This window comes from Bactrocera dorsalis, chromosome 2 (genome assembly GCF_023373825.1).
Source record: "Bactrocera dorsalis isolate Fly_Bdor chromosome 2, ASM2337382v1, whole genome shotgun sequence".
Lineage (NCBI taxonomy): Eukaryota > Metazoa > Arthropoda > Insecta > Diptera > Tephritidae > Bactrocera > Bactrocera dorsalis.
Genome location: NC_064304.1, coordinates 2,731,163 through 2,743,659, shown reverse-complemented (window position 1 = coordinate 2,743,659; position 12,497 = coordinate 2,731,163). Strand labels below are relative to the sequence as shown.

General features: G+C 38.4%; 1 protein-coding gene across 1 annotated transcript in view; it reads left to right on the top strand.

Annotated features, from left to right (window-relative positions):
* Nucleotides 1-2,777: 2,777 nt before the first annotated feature.
* The window catches only part of LOC105226785 (serine/threonine-protein kinase D3), a 28,589-nt gene continuing 18,869 nt past the window's right edge, over nt 2,778-12,497 (top strand). The window contains 1 exon segment of the mRNA XM_049448642.1: nt 2,778-3,438. The gene's annotated coding sequence lies outside the window, so the exon portion shown is untranslated.

Below are 12,497 nucleotides of genomic sequence, written 5' to 3'. Positions count from 1 at the left end.
TTTAATGGTAGCGTCGCATTTCTATGAAACGAGTTACATACATATGTTTTGCTTTATGATTTTTGGCCGTCTGCCCAGTGAAGCAGAACCGTTGCCCCAATTTCCCTTCATGGTATCATAAAATTATGTCATGTTCCTTTTAAAAGTTTCCTTGCATTTAATGTAAGGGCATCCACCACCACCACCACTATCCATTCCTTAATGGTCAGTTTATGTCAATAAGCAACATGTCATGCCCCCGGAAACCCGTGGATAACCGAAAGCTCTGAAGGAGGTATGCTAACGCGCTTTTTCCTTCTATACACACATTTATACATACAAGTTCAATGGGTTGTGACGAGCTTTTGTCGCCCTTTTCCAACAAAGAAAGAATCTCATTACAACAAGGAGCCAAGGTATTTGGCTGATAAACTAGCTTGTCTTTCAAAAATTCATATAATAATATACGATTTATAAAATTAAAACTCTTTAATTTAACTCATCGAACACTAATTTTGACTCAGAAGTTCCCCCAATTATTCCACTGTACGTTTGATAGAAACTTATTTTCGAAAGCTTTTACCCAGAACTTTTTAAAGTAGCTACGAGAATGTTATTTGCAGATTCATATGTGCTTCAAAAGCTTTTTGTGCTTTCGTTCTTCTAAAGTATTTAACCCTTATCGAATGAGCTTATTTGAGAATATATAATTAGATATGAAATATCTTCCAAAGAAGCTTAATTTGGTGCTAGGCATAACCAAACTATATATGTATTTAGTTAAGTTTTACTTTTGGCGTTTTATAAGAAACGAAGCTATTGTTCAATGTTAGTAAAGTTAAATACATCAAATATTTGGGAATCTCACAAAAAGTTTATATAATAAGATATCTTATTTCTTCAAGTACAGCTTTGATTTTGCGACTCTAGAAACTTTTAGCGAATTGCGGCTTGGCGGTTACGGTATTAAATTTTCTTCAAATTATACGGTTTCCTCATGAAAGCTTGCAGTCAGTGGTAGAGCAAAGCACAGATTACTCGATTTGGGTAAATTCTATCTAATCTATTATTAATGCGTCAGTAAACAGTTATCATTTTAAAAAAACCCATGTAGTTGGCAACGCATACCGTTAATAATTCATTCACAAACCAGAACGGTATCTCCTCAGAGAGTTATTCAAGGCAGCTACCCCTAGTCCGGCATTGGTACTGCTCAAAGCTCTACGTTTGAACTTTTGACAGATTCGGCCAAATTATTAGAAACTCAACTACGGTTGGCGACTGTATAAAACTGCATACTGCTTCCAAAAATAAAACTTCTGAATACCACGAAGAACTGAAGAGCGGTTTATAAAGAAATGCGGGTATGAGCTGACAGGAAATATTGCATTTAAAATGAGCGAATCGAAAAATTTGTCTTGTTTTCATTTTTATGAAAACCACTGCATTTACTTGAGCAGCACAAATGGCAGGGAAAAAATTGAAATGCTCTCGCAGCATTCAAAATAAACGAACATACAAAAGCGAAATGGGCAAAAGCTCCGCGCACATTAAAAATGAGAAAGCGGAGAGAATACTCGTAAACAAACAGGAAACCACCCGCCAATTAAGCTGGCAGACTGGTGCATATGATTAGAATCAGCAAGTGGTGGCGACGACGTCAGTAGCGCCGCCGCACATTGGGATATCTGTGGCCGAAATTTAAAAATTTCATGTTGTCTGATTTGAATGAAAATTTCACAGTTTGTTACCAATTATCTATACATTATTTTCTCAAAGTATTAGGATTCTATCTGCATTAGTTTTTTGTCCAGAAATACCCGAAGTTGGTGAATGTAGAGAACATCAAAATTAGCAAAAAATTTACTCAAAAGTCAAATCATTGATACAATAAAACAACTATTGAAATTCAACTTTGTTATTATTTTTCATTTATAATCAAAATCAAAGAAAAAATTTGCATCAAAATCCATTGAAAAAAATAATGCATAAAAAATTTTGTGGAACAACATAATTTGGACGTCAAAATTTCAATGTTCTTCAAATTAAAAGTCCTGCATCTTTTTAGCGCTGTCTACCGCTGTCGACATACATATACCGAATTAAAGCCTGAAGTCTCAGCTAAACGATAAAAAAAAATTCAGCTGCCCCAAATTGCCCCCCTTGAAAAAAACAATGTCAGAATGTCACGAAGATGTAAGAAATTTGCTAAAAGAGACTTAATAAAAGAGAATTTAGTTGTATGGGAGGTGGGCGTAAAAGTGGGCGGATATTATTGAAATTTAACACCAACATATATAAAGTCATAAAAATGCTATGTACCAAAAATCAGTGCTGTAGGTCAAAAATTAAGTTTCACCTTATATGGGAGGTGGGCGTAAAATAAAATTAAAAAAAAAAAAATTTTCATTCTTTTCTTGATTGGAATCCAAAACAATGATGTACCAAATGTCATTGTCCTGCGACAACTCCTTATATTTTTAGCCGCAGTATGCACTAGCAGAAACCTATGTGCGCCGGTGGCACACATAATTGAAGTGATGGTAAAGTTCACAAGCGGGCAGGAAACGAGCGGACTTATATGAAGAACGGACGGGGTTGCGAGCAGGGTTGAACGAGAAAAAACGAATTTGTAGGTGTGTTCGAAATGAGCTTTACTGAGCGTCATGCATCCCCGGCATTGTTCAGCATTAAATGGCGGCGGGGTATGTCTGCATGCTTTGCGTAAATGAGCAAATGAGAGCTGATGGAGCGTATGAGCCTGCCATTCAAGTGCCAAGCGCCAACAATTGTGGTCTGCAATTGCTTTTGTTGGTAGCCTTTTGTTGGCAATATTCCTGCCAGACCAAATAAGTTGTTGCTGCTCACGCAACGGGCCCAGGGGGCGATGAAGAGAGTATTGGGGTAGTGCGCGTACGTTCTTCGAGTGCCGTTGCTGCCACTTTCTGCGGTCTCTCTGTGCTTGGCGTTTTTGAGACGGCGAAGTGCTGTTGAGCCAGCCAGCTGGGTTGGCGGCTAGCGCGTTCTGCGAGCACACAGAAAATACATACACACGCTTCTAACATTCTTATGTGTGTACGCGTGTGTCTACTATAGCGAAGTCGAATTGAATTTGGACTTGAGATTGAATCGAATTCGTGAATTCAGTATTCCGGCGAACGAATAAACGTGCGAACGTGTACGCCGAGACGAAATTGGCGAAAATAGCAAAGTGAGCTTGAAATAGTGACTTCTAAGACGTGTGCTATTTATTATAATTTATTTACTATAGATGTGGTTTCCTCACCGCGTGTGTCCCGCATCAGATAAGCCCCACTATCGGGCATTATGCGGTCGCTGTAATTAAAGTAAACTTCAATTAGACAAGTAAATTATATTAATTAATGCTCATCGCAGTGAAAAAGTGTTGTGCCAACAAAAAAAATATTATTATGCAGTGTGTTAATGTACAACAAATTAGTGAGTTATTTACAACAACACGCAGCTGGCGAAGCCAAATGTCTTGGCAGAGGCATCTTAGAGATGTTTGCGCTGGAGAATTACCTAACGACTTGGCGCAATGAAGTGAATTCATTTTCACCTTTTGTGTGCACATTCTTAGACACACATATACATACATGCACAGATGTGTATACAAACACATACACTTAATTGCTTACATTTCTTAAAGTTTACAGTAAATATTTGAACTCGATGTGCCGTCTATTTACTATTTAATTACCAACACTTCCTACAAATAATGGAACAAATATTTTGTTAGTGTGAGAAAATGGTAAAAAAGATAGATCAAAACAAAGCAAATCAAACTAATAAAATTTAACTAAAGTGCAGACATAAATCTAAACAAATAAACAGAAGCGGCTAAATGGTCCGTTGTGGAAAGGCCACGACCCAGCAGTAAGAGGCCTAATTGCCCAATCTTCATCTAGCGAAAAAGTTTTGAAAGCGCCAAAAATCCCAATAATATTATCTTTAACTGTGTTAATGGCAGTCTTCAAAATATATACATACATAGATATTTGTATATTTAAGACCCTTAAGCAACCTTCAAAACAGATACTTACACATGTTTATGTTTTATGAAAAATTTTAAAATATATTTATTTCATTTTCATATAGATTTTAATTGAAAAACTACCAATACTTTTGAAAACTGATTTCTGTTGAATTGTGTACTATTCCCTGAACAGGGTATATTAAGTTCGCCACAAAATTCGTAACTCCCAGCAGGAAACATCAGAGATTCTATAAAGTATATAAAAAGGGTGATCCATTTCTAGGTTCCTTACTTTCTTATCATTCGAAAGAACATTCTTTGCCATTCATTTTTTGACGATTATATCTTTCTAAAGTTAGCCACGGCTACTTCTCAGATGGTCCATCCGTGGAGTCCAATTTTCTATGACTTATTCGAGCATTTCAACTGGTAACTGGTGGCCATACCGTATATCACACGATTTTGGACACGAAGTGTTCTCTCAACAAATCCATTTATTGATGCGAAGCGTGGGAAGTGGCGCCGTCTTGTTGAAACTAGATGTCCCAAGATCACCTTTAATTTCAGACATAAAATAGTCAGTTATCATGGCATTTCGTTTGAAGAAATATGGACCGATGATTCCCCCGACCCACAAACCACACCAAACCGCTGTTTTTTCTGAATGAAATGGCAGCTCTTGAATCTCTTCAGGTTACTCTTCGTTCAAAATGCGGCAATTTTGCTTGTTTAGATACCCATAGAACCAGAAATGGACCTATTCACTGATCAAAATTTGGCACGAAAACGACAGATCTTCTGGGAACTTTTCAAGAGCCCATAGAGCGAACCGATGTCACTTGGGAAGGTCGAGCGGGTTCAGTTCTTGCACAAGCTGCATTTTGTACACTTTCAGTCTAAGATCTCGACGTAAAATGCGTCAAGTCGTTCTATACGTCAATTCGTGTTGCTGCGAATTGCGCCAAGTCGACTCTACACTGCCCTCGCGTACACTCTCAGCTACGTTTGTTATATTTTCTTCACTGCGTGCTGAACGTGGTCTATTCGGTCGAATATTATTTAATGCTGGGTCTCAATTTCCTTTTGTTTGCCTATATGCAAACTAGTCTCTCAGTTAATGAGACATCAATTTGAAATTTAGCACACGTCCTTTTCTCTCCAAGCTGCTTATTTATCATGAAACTTTTTTTATTTGTTAAGGGTATTATAGCGGCGGTTCAACCGGAGAATAAATTTCTGCTTGTTTTTGTTTAGTTTGTACTTAAGGCTTATGCCACGATATTGAAATGCCACAGTGACCACAAAAATTTCCTGCAAGGTCCATATATTCTATACCCACACACATGCATGTATTTGCAGAGCTGGGCAAATACAATCGCGTGACTGGAACGCACACTTGTGACTCTACACGCTCCACAAGTGAATAAAGTCTGGCAGTCAGTATTCTGCTTAATTACATATAAACTTTATTTTGTATGCAAATAAGTTCATGTGAATATGCATATGCTTGCGAAAGAAAATATATAAACATAAACCATTGTAGCGGATTAGTGAGTTAAAGGGCCATATTTGCCTTTGGAAACATAGAAAATGCTTAGACAGCAATTGGGCGGCGCTACATATGGTCCTTTGGGAACACCGCTTCCTAGAAGTGTTCATATCAGCTGAGGGTTTTTACATATTTGCGCTTTCAAGGATAAATTGCCATGGTAATGTTAATGCTCAAATGTAAAATTAATGCAATACTTTAAGCTAATGCGTGTTCAGCTCAGTTAAGAGCGTGAATGCTATGAAAAATATTGCACCTTTTTAGATAAATGGAGTCTAACTGCTGTTCTCTGCGGAGATACATTCAAAAGTAAGCGAAAAGCTCTACCTGACGCACTCCGAGCCACAATTGATGGATTACTATGCCTTCGGCCGCTTCAAGAGGTCTGACCCCTGATAGCAGTGAATAATAAAATAGCGCAAACTAATTTAATATTAATAAATAATATAGTCAATAAACTGCGTTTGCAGCGTCTAATTTGAAAGGCCCACTAGCGCCACGCTGATATGAGCTGCGCCGCGCCACACGCAGTCATCCATATGTAAATTACGCAAAATTGTACGCAGCGAATATACGCGCACCAAATACGGTGGATTTTGGAATATTATCAGATGTAGTTATGTGTGTGTGTGTGTGTATGTATGCAAATGTGCTGGCTGTGTATGGAGCTGTTTGCGCGTGTGGTTTGCACGACGATTGGAATGTACATGCTTGTGGGGACTGTGCTAAGCCGTGAACCGCTCCGCTAAGTGCACAAACACACTTACACACGCAGTGTAGATATGCATGCAGGGAGTGCGCATCATCCATTCATCTATCTGCTTATTTGTAAATGATTTTCGGATTATCAGCGTGTGAGCGGACTGACTAACTACTAAGTGAACGAACAGCAGTGTGCGGCACAGTGGGCTCGACCAAAGCTGATTATTTGATGGACTTTTGCTGAAACTCAACTCAACCATCAACATTGTCAGTATCGTTCAGGAATAATGAAAGTATTTTACAAAGAATATGGAGTGTTTTGAAATACACGAACCGTTAGAATCCACAAAATATATGGGAATTTAAATGTAGGCCAAATTTTTAAGACGAATAAGTTGTAAAAGGGCAACCCTGCCCACGATTATCATTAAAAGCACGTTATTCCTTTATTACTTCAAGCGACTTCTACTCATTTATACGCAATGCTTGGACTTACACATACAAAAGAGCCAATCTATCTATATTATTTACATATGTACATGAGCATACATACATACATATACATATATTTCTATTTTATTTATTTACTGAAAATTTTTATGAGAGTGTACAAAGCACCGAATGGCACTAATGGCAACTATAACAACAAAAAGAAGCTTAACAGCAAATGTGAAAGCATTAAACTAATCGCAAAAATAACAAACACACAAACAAAGCCAACCGCGCAATAAAAGCGTTCACATACATACATACATATATGTGAGTGTAAGCATGTGTTGGTGTATGAAGACGACTAAAGTGAATAGATTCGAATAAAATAGCGAATCGCTGGCGATAACAACAAGTAAGCAGATATGACAATGGAAAGAACTGCAACAAGAACAACAACAACAGCAAAAATAACAATCGATAACGTTGCTAAAAACCAAAGCAAATAGATAAGTGCAAACAAACGTCCACATGTATGTATGTATGTATCCGCCTGTGTGTGCGTGCAAATTTTGTCACTTCACGGACTGGCGTGGCGTATACTTAATGTAAAGCTTCCTGATCGAACGGTGGCACGCAGCAGCGCCTGCGAATGTGAGTGCGTCAATAAAAATACGAGCGTGAGTGCAAACCAAACAAAATAAGAAGAGAAGTGCATGGAAACAGAAGCAGCGTGCAGCACATAGCGTTGCGGCGCAAAGTAATGATCCAAACGTAAAGACAGTAAAGTGGAAATAAGAGCATAAGTGAAGTAAAACAGGGCACCCACAAACCAAATATATGTATGTATGTATATATGCATGTATATGTGTGCATGTGTGTGTCTAACCACGCGCAATGCCAACGGCTGACATTCCTTTCAGCACTCGCTCTGTTCGAAGGTCTCGCCGCAGTGCGCTCAGTGTGGGGTAGTGGGGCACCTTTCTACTAAGACACTTCTGCTTGTTTACGTAGGTTCAACTAATGACCTCGTTCGATGTCACCGTCGCTATTGTCGCTCTTGTTGTGCTACGCATTTAATATGCAAGGAGCAATCGTGTGCTCAAATATTTTAGAATTAAGTTTCACAACAACGATAAGAAGAATACGGTTCAATTGAGTTATGTTGCAAGTGGGAACGTACGTGCTATATTTTATGTTTTCAACATTTTAGCAAGCAGTAATTCTATTCCAAAGATGTCAAGCGTGTTGAAAATGGTGGGGAATATGGAGTTCGATCTCCTTACTCGAAGAAGGTCGAGGGCACTAAATGAAGTTATACTTAAAATGTAAAGAATTCAGGCAAATTACAAAAGAATTTGGCAAAACCCTAGTGCTGAACACATAGCGGGCCAAGGGGGTTGCTAGTTCTTTCTAGCCTTGTTGTTTAAATTCGAACTAAGGTTACTTAATCTAAAATCTTCTTTTATGAAGATCTTTATCTCGGTTTCCAATTGTATGGCAGCTATATTCTATAGTGGCCGCATCTGAACAATATGTTCGGTTGTTGCAATGTCTGGGACAATATTGTAGGCCAATTTTCGCGAAGATTTCTAGTCAAATAAAAACATTTCCACACAAGGACTTAATTTAGATCCAATAGATCCAATAGGAAGTTATATTTTATGGTGCTCCAATATCGATGGTTCCGAAAAACTAGCAACTATCTGTATACATAAGGTCGTGTTAAAAATTTTTCATCGAAATCTGAGAATTTTATGAACTAGTTCGCGTATACACACATATGTATGTATATGGACAGATGGACCCTGTATAAACAGACGTATATATTTTCTATAAGATCCTTGTGGGTGTTAAAAGCTATACCCTGTTCAGTGCATAAATATAAATATTTAAGTTAATAACCATATCACCCTAAAGAGAAAGGTTATAATTCGTAAACTAAAAACTTTTAAATCGCCTTATCAATTACATTTCTGAATAGTTGTATAGAATGACACTTATCTGCCTCACTGTGCAAATAAAATAAAGTAGAAATATAACTATTCTACCTGATACCTCTAAAGCTAGCAGCACTTTCATACGCTATATAATATCACGCCGACGCCTACTGTCGTTTAATCTGCAGCAAATCCTCAGCTTACTATTGACCTTTGGCACTCGCAGGACTCTACACGCCAAACTATTTACAGCTACTCGCATATGTACACTCTTACAAACTATTTCCAACGCAGGCTCCCTTAACTTTTTTCCTACAACACATGCATATAGTAAGTTTTCAATTCAACTATTCTCGTCGCATCAGAGCAGGGTCACGTATAAATAGCTGCTCCCATTACAGCCTTAACTCAAATTTGTTATTTATATATGTATGTATAAATATTTTATTTATTGACATGAACGCACATGTATGAGTTCTTAGAAGAAATAAATTTATTATTTCCATGGCGCAGTGTCTCAGGCCTATGTCAAACTTGTCTCATTCAGTTAGAGGTTCGGCCTTTCGAAATGCAAGAAAAGCAGTTGGGGTCAAAGCTACAATTTCTATCAAAATTCCTCATACGCTAGGTATGGTAGGTCTTGCTGTCCTGTTAGTTGAAAATACTCAAGCTTTGAAATTGTTCGACGCTATTGAAGAGATTAGATGGAGAAGGACCTGGCTGCAGTTGGTATCTTCAATTGATCCCAAAAGCCATTAACTAACACGTTATTGTCAACTCGGTTATACTTGCATAAAGAGTATCTATGTAAGCCAGTAAACAAGAAAAAGAAGTACCTAAATCTGTTCCAAATTAAACAGTACCCTTTTCTCCGTGGGTTCCTAACACCGAGAATAGTTGGAGTAGACCAAATTCATTTACATATTTTGCTTTGAGTTTTATAAGCTTTTTCAGCCTAGCTATCAGGTTCAGTCTTCTTGCTCTATCATATTTGGCCCAGATCTTTCAAATGACTTTTTCCAATAAACAAACGGAATTTTATTCTTCAAACTAATGAAATTTACAGTGGATTAACCCTGGATTAAAGTAAAGAGCTTCTACATATTACATATCGCTCCAACACCCTACCCTTCAAGCTCAAAACATAATCCGCAGCTTATTTTAAATTGCGACTTCTCTGTTGATCGCGACTATGAGCTCTGCTTCTTCCCTTACCCCTTTTGATTTGTGTTATGTCCACAATGAAGAAATATTAGAATTGTCCCTTAATGGAACTTTTAGTGCAAGACAACATTGTATTTGTAATAGCTTAATGAATATTGCAAAAACTATTAAATCAGTCGTTTATTGATAAAATTAATTCTCAATATTTGCATGCAAAACAGCAAATTCTTTTGTATTCAGAACGTGATTGAAATTTATTTTTATATCGCACAATTTATGCCGTTATTTGTTCCAATCATGCTTTCAATGGTTTTCAGCGAACAATTGCATTCACCGCTTGCCTCGTCGAAGCCAACGGGAGAAGACTTCACAAGCAAGTAAACAATTTGTTGTCGGTCCCGTAGCCCAGCAGGAGGCAAATTGCTTGGATCTTTATATTTTTGTTAAATGCAATTGTTGTCTCTTTCAATCACAAATAACAGCATGCAAAGACAACATTTTCAAACTTAGCGCCAAGTTTTCAATTTGCGACGTTGGTAACACTGCTCATACCGCCGTTAATAGCTTGCAACTATGGCACAACTAACTGAGTTAGTCTGAGAAGAGCACAGTGGCAGTAGCCAAGAGCGGAAGAGAGTTGAAACCCCAAACAACACACCCAGGCATGCACGCATATATACATACATATATGTTCATAGTGTGTGAGTGTGTGTACGGCGCGTCAGCCGACCGGTAGACCAGGCAACAAAGTTATGTGAAACCGACAGAATTGCGGTTTAATTTACATCTAACAACGACTTAGCAAATGCTTAAGTTCTGCTGCACACTCGCTTGCCTACGAGCGTACGCAAGCTGAGCATGAAAGCGAGTTAACGGCGGTAATGAATGCAATGCCAAACGAAAGCCACAAGTAGCAAATGCTTGAAGGAATTTTCGTTGGCGTCATTGCTACTCACCCGTTTCACTTCCCTACCAAACTGCTGCAAAGAATATACTCGAATGCATACATTCATACATATGTACATATGTATATGTATTTATGTATATACAGGGTTTGTCCGGAAAGTAATAGGACTGATTTTCTTCCGCCGCGACTATACTTCGGAGCGTGCGTGCACCGACTGGATTCGGTAGAGGGCGTTCCTAGCTAATGAACGAGCTGACAAGCCGTTTTTTCCGAGTACTTGGAGAGTCAGGACAAGCATTTCCACGCGACGTGTTTCTGTGAAAGGTGCAAATTGAAAATATAGCGTTCTTTAGAGCAAACGTACGCGATTAAATTCTGTGGGAACTCGGTAAATCTGCGACAGAGACGTTTGATATGATCAAGCAGACTTACTTAGATGTTGCTTTAGCAAGAAGTGGTGTGTTTGGGTGCCACCAGGTCTTTTCGGAAGGCCGAGAAGAGGTCGCTGATAAAGACCGAAAAAATTAACAATTCCAAAGTGAAAACGATGCTCATTGTCTTTTTTGACATCAAAGGCATCGTCCACCATGAATTTGTTTCTCCGGGACAAATCGTCAACGCCAAGTTTTCCGTGTAAGTCCTCAAGAGACTCAAACGAAGGGTCGATCGGGTCCGACAAGACATCGCAGCCGATTGGAAGTTGCACCACGGCTCACACCGTCTTTCTTGTGAACAGCTACCTAACCAAGGTCGGCATACCAACGCACCTACCCTACAGCCCAGATGTGCCCTCCCAGGACTTTTTTTAGTTTCCTTGCCTTAAAAAGCCGATGAAAGGCAAACACTTTGAGACTACAGAGGGGATCCAAGCATCTCGGCTCTCAAAGCTATTCCAGAAAATGCCTTCCCTGGCGACTTCAATGCTTGGAAACCGCGCTGACAGCGCTGCATCGACGCAGAAGAAGCCTATTTTGAAAGTTTCTAAAGATTTGTAACGATTGGATCAATCAATTGTTTTAAGTCAACTCAATCCTATTACTTTCCGAACAAACCCTGTATTTATGTATGTGCAGCGTAAGTGTGGATGGGCACCTCTGTCATATTGTATACATATGAACTTTCGTTGGCTTAACATACCAATATGGCAAGTATACATACAAACACACCCACTTTTTATTTACCAACAATTAACGGAGGTATAAAGCCTCGTCGCGAAAGCTGGCAGCAGAAAGTTTTTATTGCTAAGTTCTATCTTATATAAAACCGCTAAATTAAAGGTTTTTATTTTGTAGAAGAAGCGTTAGTTTGTTGGTTTTAGTAGCGCCGAAACTTGTCTAGTATATCTCGTCCAATGAGTCGTGCTTCAACCAGAATTCTCAAGTAAATATAAAATTTAATAAAAATTTCCTCTCATATTAAATATAAGCTTAGTCTCAGTGCTCAATCGCGCCACGAAATGCAAACTAGGACTGCGATAACTCAATGACTATACTTCTCCAGAATCCTTTTTCATTTTACTGCCTTCACCAAGTACTTAACTAAAGTTTTCTTGAATGTTAGACCAATCTGATCTGAAATTCTCAAAATCTTATACATAACAGTAGGCAAGATCACATTCGGACACTACAATAAATACAATATATTGTGTGATTTCAGTGTCTTGCTTTCAGCTTCTGCTGCTTTGCGCTCACATTTTGCTTCCACACTAACTAGTTGTCTTCGATACTTTACGTTATTATTTTCTTTCATTTTTTATTTTGTGGCAAAACGAGTTTTCAAGCTGTGAGTTTGTGTCTCGCTATTTGTTTTGCTTTCTTAACTCGCCTTGGC